Below are 25,297 nucleotides of genomic sequence, written 5' to 3' on the forward strand. Positions count from 1 at the left end.
AAGTGTCTAAATCCTCAGGTGCCACCTATTCAGGCACATAAGATGCTGATTGAGATTTTTTTTCAAGCTTGAGTTGTTATTTTTAGATTTGCTGCTCCTGGAAAAAAATATATATATGTGTGTGAACCCTGGTTTTATTAACTATTTATTTATTCAATTCCAGGCAACTCCAGTTGGAGGAAGAAAAAAAGCAAATATATTATATCTCTAAAAGCCATTTACTCTGGCTCCACCCTCACTTCCATTTTCTTCTGTGATATATCAAAAATACCAGGTTACCTTCAAAACTAAACAGTTCTAAACCTACCAGTTTCCTCAATTCATTCCAATATCCTAACCAATCTCTCTCAGCTTTGCATCCTTATCCTATTTACTACCCTCACAAAATCCTGTTTACAAAAAAACTAAGGTTTAAAGGGGGAAAAAAATTAAAAAGTGAAGCACAGCCAGAAAAGCTTAGACTCTGTCTCAGCTTGCTCTCAGGGATGATAAGGCCTGACCAAGTAGGCATTCTTCCGGCTGCTTATGCAATGGCTGAGTTTGTTTGGATTCTGCTGCAGACTGCAGGCATGAGTGTGGGACCTGTGTCCTTTCCAGTTCGCGCCTGCATGTCCATTCATCTTATTTCTAATAAAGCCAATTCTTATTTTTCTAACTTGCTTCCAATTCTCAAATGCAGCTCCAAAGAAAACAGAAAGTAATTAAAATGTCAGCACTTCCCGGAGAAAGAACATTAAACTCTCTTTGGATTTTCTTCCCACTAGAAATGTTGATTTTCTCTAAGGCACCAGGTCCCATGTGTAGCAACCTGCAGTCACCCAGAGCAGAGCTGGCCCATCAGCCAATGCACTCAATCCCCTCTGTCCTTTACTTTGTTTGCATTTCTTTTCCCTTGCCATTTTCCAAGTGGAGAGATTCTCTAAATGAAGTACTTAAACCTATCTCTTATAATGAGCTAATATCTACTCCATTATAATATATCCAAATTTTATGCAATAGGAAACAAGGTCCGGCAGCAATAAGCTATTTGATCTAACGTGAAAAAGTAATGTGGAGCCTAACAGCTTATTATTCAGTGCAGTGCAATAAATTAACTGAGCAGCATTTTGCATGATGAGAGCCTGATTATTCCTTTTACTTTCCTTTGGATTGGTTTGGATGGATTATGATTCTCTTCAGAGTTAATCAGGTTTATGTGAAACAACTTCTTTTTAAAATGTATCCCATTAAAGAATGAAATAAGGGAGAGAAAACATGTGCCATCATCTTGTGATTTGTGTCTGTAAGGCTAGTCCTTTGGAAGAGAATTCCCCAGAAAGAAGAAAATTTTGTGACCACTGGCTCAGCAACTGTTCAATTAAGGAGAAACAAATGTTCCTGTCCCAAGCCAGCCCCTTTCCCACTTTCTCTCCATAGATTCCTGCCATTTCCTTGGTTTGATTTTGCAAAGTACAGTTGCCTTTTGTTCCCTGAGGGAGACTGGTTCCAGGACTCCAGTGCTCAAGTTCAAGTCAACTGGCATTGTATTTGCATATAACCTACGCAGAATACCTAATAAAATGTAAAACACTATGTAAATAGTGGCTATGCTGTATTGTTTGGGGAATGACCACAAGAAAATCTGCATGTGTTCAGTACAGACACAATTTTTCTTTCCATATTTTTGGTCCACAGTTGGTTGAATCTGCAGATGTAGAATCTGGAAATGTTGACGGTGAGCTGTACTTTTAGAGAAACTCTTGGATCTTTCTGTCTAATATCTCCCATACCCTGTCATCTCTCCTCCCTGTACCCTATTACTTAGCACTTTGGCGCACACATCAGGCTGACCAGCACGATGATCAGTGAATATAGAGGTCCCAACTCCGGTAGCAGCCCCACCTCCCATTAAAGGTCCCCAGTATGCCTCAGAATCCACGCCAACAACCAGGACTGCCACAAAGCATCACAACTGTCAATTCTGAGGACTAAGCACAATTCAGGCACTTCTTTAATCCTTACAGCAACCCTAAAATAGGTATTATCATCTCAATTTTATAAGTGGAAACTGAATTTAATGGGGACTAATATCTTGGCAAATTTGCACAAGTGAGTAAAAGGGTTGAATCTGAGTAACTTCAAAATCTGTGATGTGTTATGTTTCTGCTGAGAAAAGAAAAAAACAGCAAAATAGTGTCTCCCTGTTTCTGCATCACTGCCAGGAGAAAAACAACTCAAAATAGTGTTCTCTGAGCAGCAAGGGTGAATGTTCATAATCACCTGAATGGAGTTGATTTTATGATACTTGGAAGATAAATATATGGTACAAACTCTGCCTTTTATGGAGAAATTTGCACTTATTTTGTGGATTAGAAACTGTTTGGGGCCAGGAGACTTGTTTTTGTATATAAAAAGACATCAGTGTTGTATGGTGTTTGAGCCAGAAAGCCATAGTTTTCCACGTGTAATGTACTTAGTACTGACTGTAATGAGTTTTCTTAACACAAAAATATGCTTCTGAAGCAACTGAAGGATTCAGTGAAGTACATTACACAAACACACAGCACAGGTATTCCAACTAATAAATGTCTCTCTCTCTCTCTCTCTCTCTCTCTCCCGACTTGCTTTCAACCCCTTCCACCCCCCATATCCAAACATCAATTTTCCATTCATAAAGGTATTTGACGTATGTGTCCCTAGAACATAAAAGTGTTGTAAATGAAACCCTTGAGTGAAACCCTTCCTCTCGTATTAGCTGCTCTTACAATTATTAAATCTCAGCAAAATGATACTTTTTAAAGATTATTTTAGTTATAAAATTTGGAATGAAGGTAACCAGCATTCATCTCTACCTCTTTTTTCTCCTAATTCCTCCTCCTTTATTACTTCCCTTCTTTCTTCAGGTTGTGATAGTAACTGCTGCTAATAATTTAAGAAATATTTAGATGGAGATCAAGGATATATGCTTTTAAACTTTTATCTCCTCACTCTGACATGAAACTTTCACTTAAGAGGGAAGAGAGAGAGAGAGAGAGAGAGAATTTTAATTTTTTTACAAAGTTTAAGGAAAAATTGGAGAAATGGTCATCTAGTGCACAAGAAAAAAATTGCATGGTACAGTTTTATAATATTATAAATGGCTTCAATTTTAAAGATGTGTATGGGTAACATTTTTCTCTGAAAATAGCACACTTTGTTGGGATCTGAATAAAATGTCTGATAAAAATATGATATAATCATTTTTTAAGATGCCAATTTATTTTACCTTTGGCTTATGACATCTTTTTTCCTAGAGAACTCAAAGAATTGTATAGCTTTCCTTGTACTAGAATTAGAATATTGTTTGACACCATTTGGATTGATAAAATGGCAGCTCAGACAGATTAGATAAAATAGACAGGTTCTTACAGAAAATAACATCAAATTTTGTAATTGAGAAAGTAGGGAAAGCTCACCATGAGGAAACAGTGGGTCACTCGCTACATGGGGTAGCTTTCTTGGAGATAGGTGCTTTGCTCTGGAATCTTCCTCTCCAGGTTCTAAAAGATACGCAACCAAACTGGATATGGAATGGAACGCTGTGCAGCATTTTGGGAAGGGATACAAAGGTGACTGATAAGGTGAGCCTTGCAGAACAAGGAGAGCTTCCCAAGCTCATATCTGTGGAGCAAGGGTGAGGAGGGAAGACATCCAGGTAGATAGAGACATCAGCATGTCCAGCCTGAGTGGCGATGGGCTGGGCTGTGAAAGATGAAGGGCATGGAAGCTGGACTGTGGTCAGATTTGTTTTTTGGGAAGACAAAGATGACAAGAGGGAAGGATGGAGCTAAGGTGTGAATGGAAGAGACCAGTTAGGGCACCCTCATCCTCTTCAGGGGTGTTGACCAAGAACTCTTGGCTATGATACTCATTGAACTGAGTTCAGCATTCTGGATTCAAAGTGATTGGCCAAGATCCCCTGTCAGATTTGGTCCTTATTCCTGCACATCTATATCACACCCATCTCAGCAAATTAAAAGTACATCGTAGGTTGTTGGGCAGCTTTAACCAAATTTGTACATGCCATGATTAAAAGCAAACAAAGTTTAAGACAGGATGCTGCAGGAAACCATGGATAAAGCAGAGAAAGAAAAGAGGAACCCACGAAGGTTACTTGGAAGAAAAAAATCAAAGGGGATAAAGCAATCCAGAGATCTGACAGATGGAAGTGAATAGAGAGGAACTGTGTCAGACTCAGGGAGAGACTGGACAGGGGCCACAAATGCTGGTAATGAACACAACCAAGCCTACACAAATGGAGTCAATGAGATCATTAGTGAACCCTGAGAATTTGTGGAGGGTGAAAGTACAGAGGTCCAAGTACAAGTGAATTGGGGAGTCTAAAGGGATAGAGACAGCACACAAGAAGCATGTTTTTAAATTTGTCTATGAAAGGAGGAAAGAGGAAATCAGAGGGGCGGGTAGATTAAGGTCAGGAATTTTTTTCATTTTATTCTGTCATTTGTTTGTTTGTTTTGTTTGTTTTGGCAGTGCTGGGGATAGAACACACAGCCCTGTGCATGCTAAGGGCTACTTGGAGCTACTCTCCAAGCTCTACTTTGGGAAGAACATAGAAAATTTAATGATGGTAATGAGCCTAGGGAAAAGATACAGTCTGAGGCTGTTCTGACCAACAGAAATATAGATGCTAGAAATAAATACTTCAGGTGATGCTGGAGATGGTTACCAGTGAGTTAAGGAAGGAGAATTTCATTAAAAGAAAGCAAAGACAATCTTGGTTTCTAGTGACAGTATATACAACAGCACAGTGGAAAAGAAACTTTAGCCCCTCAATGGTCAGAAACCTCCTCCATCAAGTCCTAGCTTATCTTAGTGGCAATGTCTCCCTTAAATAAATATTCACCTCTCTAAAGCTTAGTTTATTCATTCATAAATAGGAAGAAATCCACCTACTATATTGGTTAGCTTTCCAGCTCTGTGGCAAAATATCTGAGGAAAACAGTCTAAAAGAGAAAATTTTTATTTTGGCTCATGGTTTCAGAGATTTCAGTCTATAGTGGCCTGGCTCCTGATTGCTTTTAGGCCTAAGGTAAGATCATCAGGACAGAAGCATGGATGCAACAGTGGAAAGCTGCTTACCTCATGGTGACCAGGAGGCATGGAGAGAGGGGGCTGGGAACAAGATACACCCTTCCTGAGCACACTCACAATAGCCTATGTCCTCAAACAAGACCTCATCTCCTAAAGGTTGCACAACCTCCCAATAGCACAAGCTGGCAATTAGGCCTTAGCTATGGCTTTTGGATGACTTTTCAGGTCCAAACCATAACACACACCTTAACAAGTGGTGTGATGTTTCAGTATCCACTGATCCCTGCTGACACTTCCCATCCCCTTCCCAGTTTTCTTTGTTCCCTGTACCCCTGGACTTAAAACGTTCTAATATACTCAATGGCTATTTATCTCATTTATTTCCTGTTTCTCCTACTAGAAGTCCAAAAACCACTGAGGATTTTTTCCAATTTTCCTCACTGCTACATCCTCATCATTCTCATTTCTGGCACATAGCAGGTTCTCAATACATAATTTTTGAATGAATAAATTAACAAATGATTAAGATGTTACAAAGCAGTTTCTCAATTTCAGCACTATTGACATCTGAAGCCACATAACTAATTTGTTTAGGGGATTATCCTGTGCTTCTGTATCCTGTAGCATGTTTAGCAATATGCCCAGGCTCTGAGCAGTAAATGTCAACAGCACCCCAACCCCCGTGTGGCAAGTAAAACTGCTCCCAGACATTACCAAATGTCCACTGAGGGGCAAAACCATCCAGAACTGAGAACCTCTACCACAGAGTAAGTGAGAAAATTGGTAGTTTTTAATGTTATTATAAAGGAGGGAGGAATGCAAAATAAAAGTAACACTTACCAAATTCTCTTAAAACCTGCTTAATTTAAAGGGAAAAACATACTGCATCTGTGGTGGTGTTGGCTTCCCAGAAAACTAACATTTTTTTTTTCTTTTTGGCTATTTTACCAAGAAACATGTTTAGAGAAAAAAATAGCTCATAAATCAAGAAAGTGCTTGCTTAGCTTTTTGTCTGATCGTTGAATGTGAGAATTTTTTCCTTGTCACCTCTGTGGACAAACCATAATTATCCCTATCCATGTGGTTTTATACTATCAAAGCTAATAATGTGCAATAGATAATTTATGGGTGATGCTTTAAAGAAAATGACATCTCTGCCTCCACATTCTAATTAATAAAGGATTATAAGGAGCCTGATGATACAGTGATTTGTGCTTCAGGATAATCTTCCCTTTAGCTTTTCCATTTTACCACCTCTTTCCTTCGCTTTGAATAGAAATCAGTTGTTTTGTATTAAAATGGCTAATATTGACCTCTCCATGACACGCAGATCTCATGAAACGAAGAATGTTGCAAAAATTGCTTTAGGGAGAATGAAAAGAAAATGTCAGAGAAAGATCCAGAGAAACCTTGGCCTTAGATACTCCCCTTAAGCACAGACATCACTAACCAGGCAGTAGTCATCCGACCAGCAGGGCACTCACGGTTTAGGGCAACCACATGGCTGCATGTGTTGAAACAGTCCCCGTTTATGCCTGATGTTTCAGTGTATCCATTCACAGAAGCCCCTTTCACCCCTAAAATATCTGGAGAGCGATGGTATGGTCACCTTACTCAGAGTTAGTTACTTAATGCAGGACTGCCCACACAAAAGCAAAGTGAACTGAGAGATTTGTTAGAAACCAGCTCTTTGCTTTCCCATGTTCAAGCCTCAGGCACAGCTCAGGCATTTCTCAGCCCTCCATGGCAGACTCAGCTACAAAGATGGTCTTCACTGTAGCACCAGCTCAGAGATAAACTATCTGCCAGTCAATAAATGAATCAGTCTTCCACCTAGCTTTATTGATCTGTGTCATTTCTTCCTCACTCCCAAGAAAAGTGGAATGGCAATTAGGTCATCATGGTGCAGGGTCTGGCTTGCTTGGGGTTCCTGAAGACATTGAGATTCCCAGAGGCCAAGTGGTGTGCACTGGCTCTCAATCAGCCTGCCCTCTGATTCTGGTGCTGGCTGGGAATGGCTTTCCAGACTGCTAAGTACTATCCAAAGGGTCCTAATAAGACCCTCATTGCCCCAGGACCCAGGACTCCTCAGATTAGGGTAGGGACAAAAAATAGAGATTGCTAACTAACCAAGACATCCTGCTCAGTTACTAAGAAGATCAGCCTGTTTTTCTTAGGACCAAGAATACACTCCAGAGACTGTATAGTACAAGGACCTGGGGTTAGCAGCATAGCCATCTGCCTACTCATACCAAGGTCCATGGGTCAGCAGGACAGCAGGGTTCTTGACTCAAAGCCAAGCTGAAGAGGAGAGCGGCTGAGAACTCACTAAGGATTAAAGGGACAATTAGACCATCGCTAATATGTGGGCCCTGTCTCAGTTTCTCTCTCGTTGCTGAGGTACAATACCAACACCCACATCCCACCTCCTAACAGCAAGTCAGCTGTCGGCCCTCATAATCCAACCAATTGTGAGGGCATGAGGCTTTGGGTAACATCTAGATATAAACCGTACTAGGGCAGGAGTCTCCTCGTGACATAGCAGCTCTTCTTGTACCAGCCTCAACTCTCCTCAGGTTCCAGAATGAATGGCTGTGGTTCCTCTCATGTGTCATAGTCCCTCTCTGCTTTATACTTTTGCATATGTAGTTCCTTAGAACATGCTCCAACCCCTAACTCGCATTGACTTATGTCTCCGTTCTCAGTGTGATTGTGAATTTTTTTTCATGACACACTACTTGAACTTCCCAGATTTTACACAGGGCCTCCTCTTAAATACCCCGTTTTTAGTAGGAGTTTTTGATGAGCTCTTTGACATCATTTCCTGATGTCAAAGAACTCATCACACCCTGCTATGACTGTGTTTATTTAGTTGCAAACCCTACTAAATTCTAACCTCTTTGAGGTAGTAATTGTGTCTTGTTCTTTGCTCTCAGTTTTCCCCTAAGTGTGTACATAATACTGAGTACCTAGGAGGCACCCAGGGAACAAATGTTGAATGATTATGGAAATGAAGGGCCTGTTTCACCATGGTAGCAGGAAGTGTGAAGGAGACTAGCATGAATAGTTACCCCTTGTCATTTATGTTACCTACCATGTGCTGTGCCACATAATTTACTCACAAAAGTTATTGTGCAGATTGCTTTAATTAATGTATTTGATGTTTAAATAGGTAGTAGTTAATGTCACTGTATTACTTAAACCTCAGTAAAACTATGGGATATAATTATTAAATCTGCCTTTTAACATATGAGAAACTGAGTCTCAGAGACGTTACTGGTGATTTGAAAGAAAAATGGTAAAGTCCAGATTCTAAATAAAAAGTGCCTGACTCCAAAATCCAAGCTCTTTGCTATAGCACCTTGACTCTGTGAAGTAAATGGAAGGAAAAATAAAAAAGGAAAAGAGGGAGGAAGTAGGAAAGGAAGAAAGAAAGGAAAGTTAAAATTATTTTTCTTTCAGCACTACCCAACCCTAATCCTTGCAAAATTATTTAAGTAAGAATCGTTGCATTGTACTATGGCCAAGCTTCACCTGTTACACGTATGATTATTGAGGGAAAATTATGGGAATAAACCAAATCTCTGACATGAAGCTGCCACACATCTTGAATGTGACATCAGAGCCTGCGGAGGCCAAAGCTCTGTCACACTGTCCCTTCCTGCCTAGGGGCCTTGGCCCTCGGATCCAGCACCCATGAGTTGTGTGCTGGCCCTGCTTTGATTCGGGCCTGAGTCGGGCTTGCTAGCGTGTGTCATGCTGGGCTGTGGAGGATGAGTCCAATGGCCTGGCCCAGTGCTTTAGCCAGTCAAGGTGAAGGATCGACACAGAATCATAAAGTGTTCACGGAGGTGGCACAGGTGGCCTTCCAGGCCAGCTCCTTGAGCCTGCTATACAAACAACCTTTCTCTACCTCTACTGATAACAGCAGAATCAGGAAACCCATAACTCTCTCACACCCAGAGACTGGAAAATTCATCAAGCAGGAGCAGTGCCCTCTCTCTTCTCTTCCCCGCCCCACAAAAAACCAAGACTAAAAATGCTTTCCTAATGTCAATGCAATCCAGACAACTCAGAAAGATTGTGTGTGTGGCATGTATTTTCTTTATGGAAATTTCTTAGATGAATCCAAGATATCTACCTTACAATGTAGAACCATCCTGGTCAGGCATTCAGCTAAATTTCTTTCTTCATTGAGCACATACTAGGTGCCAGACTCCATGCTAAAGTCTAGGACCAAAATGTAAACTGAAAGAAATGATCCCTGCTCCTAGGATGCATAGTCTCATGTAGATATGTATAAGCTATAACATTCCCCTCACAGAAAATAATCAATTAAGTCTTTCTTATGTAATGAGTTGATTTCTGTAAACAAGTCTAACTGAAATTTGGCTTATAATAACTAAAATATTGCGAATAATTCGTAAAAAGATCAAATTGATGAGGAAGACAAAATTATTTCTCAATTGAAAGAAATGTGTGCATTTAAAGAAGGAAATGGTGCAGGAAACCATTCTAACAGCTATGGCTACTAAACATTACCTATTTATGTTGTAAGGATCAGTGAAATAAGAAGCCATTTTATTATGAAACTTTAGCATTGAGAAGGGGTTCTGTAATGAAATCCTATTCACTCTCAATTTAAGATGAGAAAACCAAGTCCTATAAAGAAAAATGACTCACTGGACTTCAGAAAAGTTGGACACACGGAGCTCAAGTTTCCTGACTCAGCACCCTTTCCTCCAAAAACAATTGTCAGTGAGTCCTGGGCATTTTTGCCTCTTTCTTTCTTTCTTTCTTTCTTTTTTAATTTTATGGGAACATTTTAGATATAAAATATAATGACATACATCAATGGAAATTTGCACCTTTACATAATCTCTCTTGGTTCTTATTTTTTCCCCATTCCCCTGCCCTCCCTTCAAACCCTCCATCCCTCCCTATTTACAAAGACTTTGTTTCTATTTTTTCATGTTCTCATATTAATTCCACTACTTTCTTTCCTTTCCCCTACCCCTCCCACTTCCCCCTCCCCTTTGCCCCTTTTCTTCCTATTTCATGTTATCTATTATACCTTTTAGTCCTCATTTACACTTTCAGTTTCTCACACCAGAGAAGCTAGTCAGTATTTACACGTGTGTCCTATTTATTTCACTTAAGAGTATCGCCTCTATGTGCATCCACTTAGCTATAAATGTCTCTAATTTCTCATTTTTTATGGCTGAATAGTATTACATTTTATTTTTTAAAAACCACATTTTCTTTATCCAGTCTCCAGTTGATGAGTATTTGGGCTGCTTCCAAGCTTTAGCTATTACAAACGGTGCTGCTATGAACATGGGTGCACATATATCACTGTGGTATGATTCTTTTAATTCTTTGGGGAAGATCCCCAGCAGGGGAATAGCTGGGTCAAATGGGACTTCCAGTCCTAGTTCTTGGAGGTATCTCCATACTGATTTCCACAGTGCTTGCACCAGTCTACACTCCCACCAGCAGTGGAGCAGGGTTCCTCTTTCCTCACAGCCCTGCCAGCATTTGTTATTGGTTGATTTCATGATAGCAGCCATTCTTTCTGGGGTGAGGTGGAATCTCAGAGTTGTTTGCACTTGCATTTCTCAAATGACCAGTGATGTGGAACATTTTTTCATATATTTACTTGCTATTTCTACGTCTTTGAATGAGAAATATCTGTTCATTTCAGATGCCCATTTTGGGATTGGGTCTTTAAATTTGGGAGGTCCGATTTGTTAAAGTTCTTTTTTTATTCTAGATAGTAGACCTATGTCTGAGGGATAGCTGGTGAAAATTTTTTCCTACATTGTAAGTTGTCTCTTCACACTGTTGGTGGTTTCGCTTTAAGTGCAGAAGATTTAAATAAGAAAAGATCCCACTTGTTGATTGTTTGTGCTAGTTCACAGACAACTGAGGTTTTGTTCATAAAATCTTTTTCTACACCAATGTCTTCAAGAGTTCTACCTAACCTCTATTCCAGCTGGTTCAGCATTTCTGTTTTAATATTTAGATCTTTAATCCATTCAATTTTAGTTTAGTGCCTGGTGAGAGACATAGGTCTAGTTTTAATCTTTAGCAAGTTGAAATTCAATTTTTTGAACACCATTTATTAAAGAGGCTATCTTTCCTCCAGTGAGGGTGTTGGGCTCCTTTGTTGAAGACAAGGTGGCTGAGTGTGTCTGGAGTTATTTCCGCCTCTTCTAATCTGTTCTACTGGTCCTCGGGTCTGTTTCTTTGCCAGTACCATGCTGTTTTTATCACAGTAGCTTTGTAGTATAGTTTCAAGTTGGAGATTGTGATACCCCCTGCCATGTCTCTGTTGCCTAGAATTAATTATGCTATTCTAGGCCTCTTCTTGTTCCAAGTGAATTTTTGGATAGTTTTCTCAAGATCTGTGAAGTATGCTGCTGGGATTTCAATTGGGATTGCATGGAATCTACATAGCTGTTTTGGAAGTATGGCCATTTTCACTAAGTTGATTCCTTCTACCCAGGAGCAAGGGATGTCTTTCCGTTTTCTGATATCATCTTCAATCTCTCTTTTCAGAATGCCATAGTTTTCAGAGAAGAGGTCTTTCATTTCTTTTGTTAGGTTGATTCCTAGGTATTTCAGTATTTTGGATGCTATTGTGAAAGGAATTCTTTGCTCTATTTCTCTCTCAGTGAGTCCATTGTTTGTGTAGAGGAAAGCTATCGATTATTGTGCATTGACCTTGTACCCAGCTACTCTACTGAATTTGGTTCTTGAGTCTAGAAGATTTTTGGTAGAGTTGTTGGGGTCTTCAATATAGAGTACCATGTCATCTGCAAATAATGACAATTTGACTTCTTCATTTCTTATCTTTATTCCTTTTATTCCTTTCTCTTGTCTAATTGGTGTGGCGAATGGTTCAAAAACTATTGAACAGGAGTGGTGATAGTGGACATCCTTGTCTTGTTCCTGATTTTAGTGTAAAGGATTTCAGTTTATGACCATTTAGTGTAATATTGGCTGTTGGTTTTTCATAGATGGCTTTTATCAGATTGAGGTAGAGACCATCTATTTCAATTTTTTGTAGGGTTTTTATCATAAATGAGCATTGGATTTTGTCAAATGCTTCTTCTGCATCGATTGAGATGGTCATATGGTTTTTGTCCTTGGCTCTATTGATATAGTGTATTACTTTTATTGATTTACGTATGTTGAACCATCTCTGCATCCCTGGGATGAATCCCACTTGGTCAGGGTGTATGATCTTCTTGATGATCTTCGATATGCTATTTGCCAGTATCTTATTGAGGATTTTTGCATCTATGTTCATTAGTGAGATTGGCCTATAGTTCTCTTTTTCAGTTGAGTCTTTCCCTGCTTTGGGGATCAAGGTGATGCTTGCTTCCAGGAATGAATTCAGGAGTATTGTTTCCCTTTCAATTTCATTGAGGAGTTTAAACAGTAGTGGCAGTAGTTCCTCTCTTAATGTCTTATAGAAGTCAGCAGTGAAGCATCAGGACCCAGGCTTTTCTTAGTTAGTAAGTTTTTAATTACATTTTCAATTTCACTGATTAATATTGTGTTGTTTAGAATTTTTAGGTCTTCTTCGTTCAACTTTGATAATTCACACATATCTAGAAAGCAGTCCATTTCTTCTGTGTTTTCTATCTTATTGGCTTATTGGTTCTCAAAGTAGGTATTGATGATCCTCTGGATTTCTGCTGAGTCCGTTGTAATTTCATCCTTTTCATTCCTAACTGCATAGATTTGGGCCTTTTCTGTCCTTATTCTAATAAGGTTGGCTAAGGGTTTGTCAATTTTGTTTATTCTTTCAAAGAACCAACTCTTGGCTTCATTAATTTTTTTGTATTGTTCTCTTAGTCTCCATTGCATTGATATCTGCTCTGATCTTTATAATCTCCTTCCTTGTATGAGCTTTGTATTTGTCCTGCTCTTCTTTTTCTAGAAGCTTGAAGTTCAGCATCAGATTGTTTAATTGGGCTCACTCTGTTTTCCTAATATGCATATTCACTGCTATGAATTTCCCTCATAAGACTGCTTTCATTGTGTCCCATAGATTCCAATATATTGCACTGTCATTGTTATTTAACTGAAGGAACTGTTTGATTTCTTTAATTTCCTCTGTAACCCACTGGTTATTCAGAAGTGTGTTGTTCAGTTTCCATGTGTTTATGAAATTCTTGTGGTTTCTTTTGCTATTGATCTCCAATTTCATTGCACTATGATGTGATAATATATAAGGGATAACTTCAATTCTTTTGCACTTACTTAAATGTGTTCTATGAGTGAGTTTGTATTCTGATTTTGTGGGGTGGAAGACTCTGTAAACATCTGTTAAGCTCATTTGTTCAAGAGTTTGATTGATTTCTAGTATTTCATAGTTTAGTTTTTGTCCAGTTGATCTATCTATTTGTGAGAGTGGGCTATTGAGGTCTCCCATTACTATTGTATTAGTGCTTATTTGATTTTTCATGTTTCTTAGTATTTGTTTTACATAGTTGGGCCCACTAGTGTTTTGTTCATATGTATTTATGATTGTCGTCTCTTCTTCTTGGATTGTTCCCTTTATAGTGATGTAGCGTCCTTCTTTGTCTCTTTTAATCAGTTGTTGGTTTGAAATCCACTTGATATGCAAAGAGGATAGCTACTCCCTCTTTTTTTGGGGGGGGGCAGGTCCTGTAGCGTGGAGTATTGTTTTCTACCCTTTCACTTTCAGTCTATGAGTTTCTTTCTTTCTTTCTTTTTTGGTACCAGGGATCGAACTCAGTCCTTTCACTTGTGACTCAAGCAGCAGAACCACTGAGCTAAATCCCGGGCCCTTATGAGTTTCTTTTTGAATTAAGTGTGTTTCTTTTATGTAGCATATTGTTGGATCTTGCTTCTTGACCCATTCTGCCAGTCTGTTTCTTTTGATTGGTGAATTGAAACTGCTAACATTGATGGTTATAACTGATATGTATTGATTTATCATTGCCATGACATTTTCTTTTTGTTGGATTCTCCCCCTTTGCTTTAATTTCTTGTCATGCCCAATGGATTCATTCTGCTGGGCTTCCTGGGGTTGTGATCCTCATTGTCTTTTCCTAGGATAGTGTCTAAAATTTTTTGGAGTGCTGGTTTGGTATTCATGAAGTTCCTCAGGTGCTCTTTGTCATGAAAGCATCTCATTTCTTCATCAGTTTTGAAAGATAGCTTTGCAGGGTACATCAATCTGGGTTGGAGGCTGTTTTCCTTTAGGGCTTGAAATATGTCACTCCAAGATCTTCTTGCCTTGAGTGTTTGCGTTGAGAAGTCTGCTGTGATTCTGATAGGCTTCCCTTTGTATGTGATTAGTTTCTTTTCTCTAACTGCTTATAGAATTTTGTTCTTCTGTTGGGTTTCTGGTATCTTGACTATTATATGCCTATGTGGAGATTTTTTTTGATCAAGGCTATTTGGAGTCCTATATGTCTCACTTATCTGTATGTCATGTTATTTTCCCCTGCTTGGGAAGTTTTCTGCCATCACTTCTCTGAACAGTTTTTTTTATGTTATCTGGACTCTCTCCTGTTTCTTCACTGACTCTGGATCAGTCTTGTTATTCTTCTTTGCATCATCTAGCAGCTGCTGGATTGATTTCTTATGGTCCCTTAGTATTTTAAAGAAATTTTTCTTTTCCTGGTCACTAATTGCAATCTTATCTTCTATGTCTGAAATTCTGTCCTCACATTGGTTCTTTCTACTGTGTAAACTTTCAATGGAGTTTTTAATCTCCTGGAAATCTGTTTACATCTATTTTATGGATTCCATTTGTTTCCTATGTTGGGATTCCATCATGTTCCTCAACTCCTCCATTGTTTTTATCTGTGTCCTCTCTAGATTTATTAATCATGTCTTGCACTATGGGCACAATCTCTGCTGTTATGTGAAAAATTATTTCTGATTTCTTTTTTTTTTTTTTGTACCAAGGATCAAACTCAGGACCTTGTGCTTACTAGGCAGGCAGTGGAACCACTGAGCTAAATCCCCAGCCCTCTGATTTCATTTCTTTCTTGATCATCTTTTGTTGCCAGTTCAAGGCGTCTAGGTGGTTGAATATGAGATTGTTCCATCTTGTTTCTCTTTGTGTTGCTTTAGGTGATCTGGAAGTCTGGTTTTGAGATTTGTTTAGGTGTCTTCTCATTTCAATGGGGGTGGGGGGGCGGGGGGGCTACTGGCACCTGCAGAACTCACCTCCTTGGTGCTGGGGGTGGTGGTATGGCAGCCCAGAAGGCTCACCTCCTCCTTGGCACTGGGGATGGCTCTGCCCCTCAGCACTGGGGGCGGTGGTATGTTGGTCCTGAAGGTTCCTCCTCAGTGCTGGGGGCAGCTCTGCTCCTTGGAGCTGGGGGCAGTGGTATGGGGGCCTGGAAGGCTCCTCTTCCCCTTTTTCTTAAGATTGCTAATTTACCACACAGGTAGTAGTTTGTTTCTAAAACAATCTCTCTCCCTCTCTCTCTCTCTCTCTCTCTCTGTCTCTCTTTAAAATAAAAGGTACCAGCTATCAACTATATGTTGCTTAATAATGGGAATATTCTGAGAAATGTGATTTTAGGAGATTTTGTCATGGGAACCTCATAGAGTGTATGACAAAGACAATTCTGATGTCACAAGTCAACATAATCTATGGGACTTCCATTATATACACAGATTGTGGTTGACAGAATCGTCATTATGTGTTGCATAGTTGTACATAATGATCTGATTCCTATTGCTACTGCTATAAGGTGAACAAAAAAAATACCTCCTGTCTGTTAATTCAACCTGGACAAAAGATTCTTAGACAAAGCACAGTTGGTTACCTGACATACTTTGCTTATACTCATGGATTGTTTGATTTTATACAGAAAAGTTTAGTGTTTAAACATAAAGGCCCAAGTTGAACATAGCAGAACTCTTTCAAAGACTCAAAATAAATATTATATTATTATACTTAGTCTTTGGCAAGAAACAGTTTTTTCCAAGGTAACTTTCGTGTACATTCCATCCTGTGGTTATGCAGGGTTTACTTTAGCAACTTAATCTATTTTACATACTCAAGTAGCATAAGTCCAGCTTACTTGATTAAGAAAAAAAAGACAACTTGAGAAAATGAACTTTAAGTGTAAATTTTTTCAAAACAGAAATTTCATATGCATTACCCATCTTCCAGAGCTAGAGCTCCTGATATTTGACATTATGTGAACATCAGGCATTTGGCTCAAAGCAAAGACAGGAGAAGAGGTCTAGAAAATATATTCCCCCTACCAATGGTGTATGCCCCTGATCAGGCATTTCTTTATCTTGGACTAAGTTTTCTCATCTAAACCATGAAAAACTTGGAGTAAATTATCTTGTGTGTTCCTTGGAGCAAGAAAAATACCCTGTCCATTTTATTTCTTGTTTTTAATTATTTGCTCCAAAATCTAAATAAGACTCAGCATGTGTCCCAGGGACAGAGATGGGGCATGATGATAATATCCACAGCAAAGGAGGCTCCAAGTCAAATCTGAAAGTGCACATGCATCACATGTCCATTAGTGCATGAGTCATGTGTACTGAGATAAGAGAAAAAAAATCTTCCTGAGACCCCGGAAAGCCAATAGCTCTTGAGAGGTCTATATACACACACTCCAATGAATGGAGTTCAAGATGTCAAAAGTATTAAACATTCTTAAAATTGTTGTTTTTATGTTGATCAGCTGTCCTGAATTTACAGGAGCAATATGGGAACTGTGAGTAGGTTTCCTCAGAGATAAATATGAAAGAAGCAAGTAATCATTCCTTCAACCTAAGATCATTCCATTAATTCAGGTAAACCATAGTTCGTGACATTATGTTATGGCTCTATTATATGATGCCACAACACTAATCATAAATATGATGCAGAAAAATGTCTATGATGAAATTTTATAAATTAACTTACATTCTTAGCTTTTACATTATAATTTCTGTGGTGGAATTCCATGGTTAAAGTAATAATTGGCACCATAAATAAAATCAATCTATCTTAAAGACCACAGAAGCACATCTTTCAAAATAATATTTTATAGAAAGCATAACTTTCTAATGATATATTAATCATCCTTTGCACTGACCAAAATATCAAATAAGAAACTTAGTGATGTAGCTCCAGAAAATGGAATGACTGCCAAATAAAATGTGAGATGAGTGAATATCCATCTCCCTGAAAGAACATACAGAATCCTTTTAAGATAAGTATGTTTAAATAAACTACTTTGGACAACACTACTTTCACTGTAGGTTTTTGGCTGTCTTCATATTTTGATGTCTTTACAGATGCCTTTGGTACCAGTGGGAAATTTATACTGAGAATGCATTCTTTGCCACTTGGCAGAGTAAACATAATAAATGAATATCAGAGTTAGGATTTTGTTGTTGGTTTTTTATCTGAGGCAGGCTTTAAAGGCCTTTTAGGTTGGATTATACTAAACAAAAGGGGGATAAACAGATTTTTTTAAAAAAGACAAGGTCAAAGGAAGGAAAATCAAATCAATGCTCTTTTTAAAACAGAAAACAATAGCAGAAAAGTTGATTAACAGGGACAGTATGGGGTGTGTGTGTGTGTGTGTGTGTGTGTGTGTGTGTGTGTTCAGAAACACATGCAAAACAGCAGACCAAACACATATCCTATCCCAATTCAATTACTGTGATATGATCAAATAAATAAAGATGTTCTTAACAGCCTTGCAAAACAAGAAAGAATGATGTCAACAACAAAGACATTATGATAATCTTAAAAATAAAATACAGAGCAAATAGCATTGAGTTCTTCACACTGCAAGAGCAGGGAAGAACACATAGGATAGAAGAGGTGTGAAGATGACAGGGACCATGGGAACTTCAGGCAGAAGGAAGCCAAGGAGCCACTGTCCGGTTGGTTAATTGTCACAGTGCTTTTAGAACCACTCAGTTGCTCTGCCAGCCCCCACTTCCTATAACTACGTGCAGCAAGAGAGAAGCAGTTGCCCATAGTCTTGACCAGATGAGTGTGCACTTTGAAACCAAAGAGATAGGCCAACCTTTGTCACAGGTATCTAGTGATGGTCTTCAGATGGGCTGGAAGCTCAGACTTCCTCCTAATGGGCTTCCCTGTCGTTTTGCAAGTCATCACTCACAAGCTCCTACAACTTCAAATAATTCAAATGAGCTTTCAAAGGTATCTTCCAACACCACTAAGGCACCAAGATAAGGAAAGATACAGGACCTAAGAAAGCAAGAAAAAAAAAACTGCATTGTTCACTTTAATTCATTTTAAATCATTGATGCATACTACAAAAATTATTATTTTTATTATAATTTGTAATTAAAATTTCAAATGATCCCAAATTTGAAGGTGGTGAAGCATAAAGAAAATGAAAATACATTACCCACTCTCATTTTGTTTTCTGGGAGCATATAAATGCTGATGAACTTCAGACACTAAAACTAATTATACTTAAAGATATATCTGAAGAATTTAAAAGTAAAACTTCTAGTTAAACATAATGAATTGACTTTACATGTTTATTTATATTTATTACATATTTACATATTTTATTTCAAAATGCTAGTAAAATATTTTTAAAAATTAAATGTTCACACAGGTATCCACGCATAGGTACATGCACACAGGCATTTTAAGCCAGTTAAGAGAAAAGAGAATTGAGAAAGAAATTACAGCAAATGAAATTTGTAAAGTTTTCTAAAAAGAGGGAAATAGATAAGTGGTAACTAATTTTTTTCTAGGTTTTTTAGTAGTTCTTGGAATTGAGCCTAGGACTTTTGCACAGAGCTACAACTCCAGCCCTTTTTTATTAAATTTTATTATTATTATTATTATTATTATTATTATTATTATTTTGCGGTAGGGTTTCCTTAAAGCACTAATTTTCTCAGGCTGCCTCCTCAAACTTCATATTCCTCCTGCCTGAGCTTTTCCAGAGTCCTAGGATTACAAGTGTTCACCACCACACCCAGCTGGTAACTGATTTAATTCAGAAAAGCCTAAACTTTATGCCTGAAGAGAAAGATGCCAACAAGAAGCAAGGAAATTTGTACAGAATGATCAGGGTCAACTGGAGACTCATCTCTCAAAGTTAGAGTGAAGGATGAAGAGAGGATTCAGATGGAAGCTGGAATAAGAAGTGATTAGAAACCCAAAAGTCCTCCCCATTCGATTAGCTAGGTGATTCCTCTAGCTTACTCGAAGAAAGAAAAGCAAAGTGTCTCAAGATGTCAAATCTGAAAAATTCTGCACTCCAGAGACATAAAGCACATATGACAGATTTAATGAAAGTCTGCATTAAAAAAACAAAAAAACAGAGAGCCCTCCAATCTTGGCACCAGGATGATTATTCCCATCTCCCCCACGAGAGGAGGCTGGAGACGTCCTCTCCAAAGAAAACCTCTGGCACAAGAGAAAGACTTACTGATGCACTAATGTCCAAATTGCATTCACAGTGTGATTAAGTGAGTCATTTACGGCCAGCGGGTCCTGAGTGTCTGGGGGCCTCCACTGGTTGAAAAATACCTCTGCTCTACCATTAGTGAAATAATTTAATATCATCTTTGGAGTCTCCGCCCCCCCCCGCCAGTAAATAATTCTACTCTTGATTACTAAGAAGCCCAGTAGTTAGTAAGACCTATCCTTGAACACAGACCGTTAGATCAGCTCATTAGGTCATCATGCTTAAATGTTAGTGTCACTAGATATTGGAAGGAAGTTCCCAAGTTGGAAAGCAAAGGACGATGAGGAGGAGGAGGAGGAGGAGGATGAAGATGATGATGATCTTGGATGAAACAGTTAATTCCAAGAGCAGAAGAAAATTTTGAAAAAATTTTATACTTTAAGATAATATTAAAAGATATTATAGCCATGAAACTAAACAAGAATAGGATGCTTTTTTGATCAAATGGTTTTATATTGCTTTCATCCATTTTCTCTTTTTTATTAGTATATGTTAGCAATATGTAATAAATACATTCATCATGGGGGAATTGATATACATACATACCACATTTTGATCCTTTTTATTTCCCCTTCCCCTCCCTTTCTCTCCCACTCCTAGATCCTCTGCTATCCCCACATAAATCTATCTCCCTGTTTCCTATCATCTATCTTTTAATTTGTTCTTTATTTATATTTTGGGCTTCTTATATAACAGAAACTATATGATATTTAACCTTCTGGGTCTGATTTATTTCACTTACCATCACGGGTGGAAGGATGCTTTTTTTTTCCTTAAGAAAAGTCACCAAAAACAAATTGTTTCTGCATAAACTGAAACTTTTCAAGGAAAAAGTAAAAGATGATTGTAGTAATTATATAAGAATTAGATCAAAATAATAAAGAGAGGGAAAAGAGATCAAAGGGAAGAAAAGAATTATAGGACCAACAACTCAGGAAAGCAAACATAGGAATTCTTATTTCAAAAAATAAAATTAGGGGAGAAAGGTTAGATGTCATGACACATAGCTGTAATCCCAGCTACTCAGGAGGCTGAGATAAAGAGAGCTGCGAATTCTGGGTTTGAATTCCAGTACTGAAAATAAAAACAAAAGACACCAGAAATGTCAATTAATTTGTATAGGAAACTGCAACATAATTGAAATATTATGCCAATTAAAACCTTCAAAATAACAGCAAAAATCCCCAGCATGACTTAATGGAATGTATTGAAACATTAATTTTTCTGATAAAGAAATTACAAATCCTCACTAAACAAAGGTAGTTATGAGCTCAACTGCTTTATGACAAAATAATTTATGATAGATTCTTCCTGCAGTTGAGAACTTAATCAGTCATAAGACCACATCATGCCAATTTGTGAGCAGTTGTGTTGAGAAACGTTTTCTTGTGGTTCAAAAAAGTATCTCTCCCAGATAACGGGGTCAGTCTTTCACTTTGAGATTGGACTCTCTTTAAGAACTCCAGACATCAGATGTCTGAAAGCTCATGACTGCCCAACGGAAGTTAACCACTAACTGGTTGGATAAAGTCCACCATTCATTTCCCTCTCTATCTAACCTTCATCCAATATGCTAATCTTGAATCATGCTATAGAGATATTGCCAACAACAGCAACAGTAACATGCTTCTTCCCAACATATACTGAGTTCTCGCCACATGAGCATACAAAGACATTGGAAAGCAGAATCCTCAGGTTATGAGAACAGAGAGATAAGTAAAGCAATGGATTTATTTAATTTTTAAATTAAAATTACAAATATAAACAAAAGAAAAAAGAACAGTAATGTCATAAACCCCATGTGTCAACTTCAATAATTATACACTTCAGGCTAATTCTGCTTCATTTAAACCCCCATCCAATTCTTCCATCCTCCATATCACTAGATTATTTCAAAACAAAACCAAAACATCATATCACTTCATACACACACATACACACACACTTCAGAGATAAGAACTTGTCCTTGAATATAACCACAATACATTATCATAACTAAAGATAATTGACAGTAATTACAAAATATTGCCAGCTATTCAGTCAGTACTCAGGTTTCCCTGTCTAATAATTTCATTTTAATTGTACTGACTTGAATCAAGAGTCATTTGTTATCTGTTTATCCAGTGACATGGTATGTATAGAAAAGAGTTGATACGTATTTAATTTTTCGCATTTATTTACTAGTTTTCATGTTAATGAGTTGGTTGTCTTGCATCCTCCAAAGATGGTCAGTGATTTGGGGGTTTGAGGCTTTGTTTTTTTGGTGTGTGTGTATATATAGCATATGTGTGTGCCTTAATATCACTGTAGGTTTAAGTATATTTGATGTGTTTCAATTCATTAAATTATTATTTTATTGAAGGCCAAATTGTTCCATCTTTGCTTAAAGAAACCTTAAAGAAAGAAGGAGGGCAGAAGGAAGGAAGCAGGAAGGGACGAAATCAGAGAGGGAAGGAAGGAGAGAAAGAAGGAAGGAAAAAAAGGGAAAGAAAGAAGAAAGGAAGGGAGGAAGGGAGGAAAACCAAAATAATAACAATACTATTACCAACAATCATAGCTTAATTTATTTTTAATTGGTATATAATAATTATACATATTTATACTGCACTGTATGATATCTCAATACGTGCAATGATCAAATCAGGATAACTATTATATCTATTACTTTAAACATAATTTCTTCGTGCTAAGAAAAATCACAATTTTCTCTTCTAAGTAATTTGAAATATACAGTAAATTGTTATTAACTATTGTCACCCATTGTGAACACTAGAATTTATTCTTCCCAACAGGAGTAATTTTGTACTCTTGTTCAATCTCTTTCTAGCTCTCTCTTCCTCCTCTCTGACAACCATGGTGCTCCCCTTTTCATCTATGAAATTAACTTATTTAGCTTCTACATAGCAGTGAGAACATAGTATATTTGTCTTCCCAGCTTGACCATTTTGCTTCCTCCAGGCTCACCTACAAATGGCAAAATTTCATTCATTGGTTGTATGGCTGAGTAATATGCCACTGTGGATATATACCACATTTTCTTTTTCATTCATCAATTGTTGGACATTTAAGCTGACTTCATGTCTTGGTTATTATGAATAATACTTGAATAAACATAAGAGCACACAAGTCTCTTTAATATACTTGTCTTCTTTCCTTCGGACATAATCCCAGGCGTAGAGTTGCAGATCAAATGGGATTTCTACTTTCAGTCTTTTGTGCAATTTTTAAACTGTTTTCCATACTGACTGTGGTAATTTTCATTCCCACCAACAGTGAATAATTCTTTTCTTCTTATGGTACATCTACAGACTTTGTCATTTGAAATAATTCTTCTCTGCGATTCTGCCACTAATTTGAGATTCAGTTTCATTTGTGTCCCTTTACTTTCCATTTTTCAAGATTGCTTTGTTTCATGATTAATTGTCATAATCATGTAAAACATTTATATGCTTCTGAATTCAAAACAAAAACAAAATATACTCAGACACATCTACCTTCTAATTCTCCTCCTGTTTGCTCACTCTCCCATAAATAAATTTTCCCACTATTTTTTAAATTAGGCAAATTTACACTCAAATTATCTTTTCTTTAGATAAATAGTAGCATACTATACACAATTTTTTCTACCATAATATTTTTGAATTTAAGATAAACCCTGGAGATCATTCTGTAAACTCACTGATATTTTTTTAAAGTATGTTACTTCCTAGGCCAGGTGAGAAATTTTGGCTATAAAATGGGATCATTAGTAGGCTACAGCTGGAAAAAGAAAGATTTAACAGAAATGTATTATAAAAATATGCAGATTAGGGCTTTGTAGTAAACCTTCATAAAATGACTCACGAAGTTCAGGGCATCGTGCTGGGAAAAATGAGAGTAGGTGGCTTTGCTCCTGAGAGGCATACACAGTGTGCAATTTCACTGTGCAAAATGCTTTTGCTACTACAATTTTCCTTCGCTTTGCCTTTTTGAAAAGTAATGTTCCTTCCTATTTTAGTGGCACCATTTGCATTCCTATTATTCACACTGAAGTGTGATTTCCATTTTTATCTTCCCTTTGTTACTTGTTTTCATCCCAGCATTTCTCCCCTTGCTCTTTGCCTTTCCTTTATCTTGCCCTTAAATAGAGGGTTCATGCAATGGGAACAGTGCCATGAGTTTTCTAGCCATCCTGCCAGGCCTTGTCCCAGTTTAATGATATAAGCTCTCTTGAACCATTGCCAACCAAGCTAGGACATCCCACACATTTGCTATGGAAACACCTTCATGACTAATGGTCCTTAAATTAAGGCATTTGAAAATTGAAGCTAGAAGGGGTTTTCTTTTTCTTTATTTTTAAGTATACTCTCCAGCTAAGGAAAAAACAGAGTAATTCTCTATAAGTTTGAAGTTGCCATGTTATCATCACATGGAGATTATTTAAGAGGAAGACTCCTAACAACCTCAATCCCAAGGTATCTGCATAATGAAAGCAAGGGTTTGCTCATACTCACCTGTGTCTTTAACCGAGCAGCCTCTGCTCCCTTCTGCAGCATGTTTATGAGTTCAAGCTCTTTTCCTGAGAACAGAAGCAGAGACATTGAAGACCTTGCATGATTTGGATGCTGCCAGGTCACCAGATCACTTTCCCTTCTCACTCTGTGCCCACAAATTACAAACCTTGTCTAGACCCTCTATGCCATTCCATGCCTTTATACAAGCTCTTGCTATAGTCTAAGAACATTGCGATCACCTCACAAGTAAATCTTCCTTTCATTCTTATATGCCTTGCTCGAGACTCACCTTCGGTAGGAAGGTTTCTTGGCACATCTTTTCCTCCTACCCAGAGAAAGCTGATTGCTCTCTCCCTGAGTGATTTATTATATGTCCACGGAATTGAGACCATCTCAAGAGCAAAGAACATGTTTTGTCTAAGCGTTCTCCACCACCTGGCACTATATTGGGTTTGCTCAATAAGTGATGGTTAACTAAATAAGTGGATGAGTAAAGGGACATGTGTTGTGTCTCTCAGGTGGAAAGAGGAGATTATACTACCAGCCACCTACATGCATGCTGCACTGAAATATCTGAATTCATATTTCTTCTGCTTCACATCTCTAAAAAGAATGGGGTTTTAATAGATCCCTGATTTCAGACTATTGCAACATAAAAATTATGGCCACCTACAGCCAAACAGAAACAATTTATTTTAACTTGAAGGAGGCAAAATGGACTTTTCCACTCTCTGCACTTTTAAAACTCCAATCTTCAGAGCCCAGAAAACCATTCCAGAAATCATCTTACCTTCTGTTGAGCCTTCTTGTATGAGCCCACATCAGCCCAGCCTTTATTCTATTACATCCTTCTAATCTTTACCTTCCATTCCTACCCCTTCCCCTTAATTGAAGACTAGTCTAGGGTCACATCTACAGATCACAGTGGATAATTGGCAAAAGTTGCTAACCTGATTAATTTATCTTTGTCAGTGAAGGAAGATTAGAGCAGGGCATACCTGCTTGATTATATGATTCACCTACATAAAATTATAGATGGCCTGGCCTTGTTCTTTTGTAAGTATGGGTTTGAACTATGTAAGATCGCTCTATTCTTTTTAAAGTATTTTCTTGAACTTTTTAATTTTTAAAAAAGCAAATTTTTAAAAGCACTTTTTTGCTGTGATGAGGCAAGTCTTGGAACCACCCAATGAGAAATACAATCACAGGACACACATCATGCCCCCTAACAAAAAGCCATCAAAAAGCACACCTGCTGCT

At 37.8% G+C, this 25,297-nt stretch overlaps 1 long non-coding RNA gene across 4 annotated transcripts in view; it reads right to left on the reverse strand.

The window, feature by feature from the left end:
- Window positions 1-25,297, reverse strand: part of LOC110349207 (uncharacterized) — a 68,229-nt gene that overhangs the window by 26,925 nt on the left and 16,007 nt on the right. For 3 of the 4 annotated variants that reach the window (XR_002395026.2, XR_015443527.1, XR_015443526.1), the window contains exon 4: window positions 24,038-24,102. This is a non-coding gene — a long non-coding RNA (uncharacterized LOC110349207). Of the gene's footprint in view, window positions 1-18,116; window positions 18,302-24,037; window positions 24,103-25,297 lie in introns of all 4 variants that reach the window. The other variant, XR_015443528.1, reaches the window with a different exon arrangement.

Source organism: Heterocephalus glaber, unplaced genomic scaffold (assembly GCF_053883595.1).
Source record: "Heterocephalus glaber isolate CG9 unplaced genomic scaffold, H.glaber_assembly_v1.0 deba00001572, whole genome shotgun sequence".
In the NCBI taxonomy this organism is placed as follows: Eukaryota; Metazoa; Chordata; class Mammalia; order Rodentia; family Bathyergidae; genus Heterocephalus; species Heterocephalus glaber.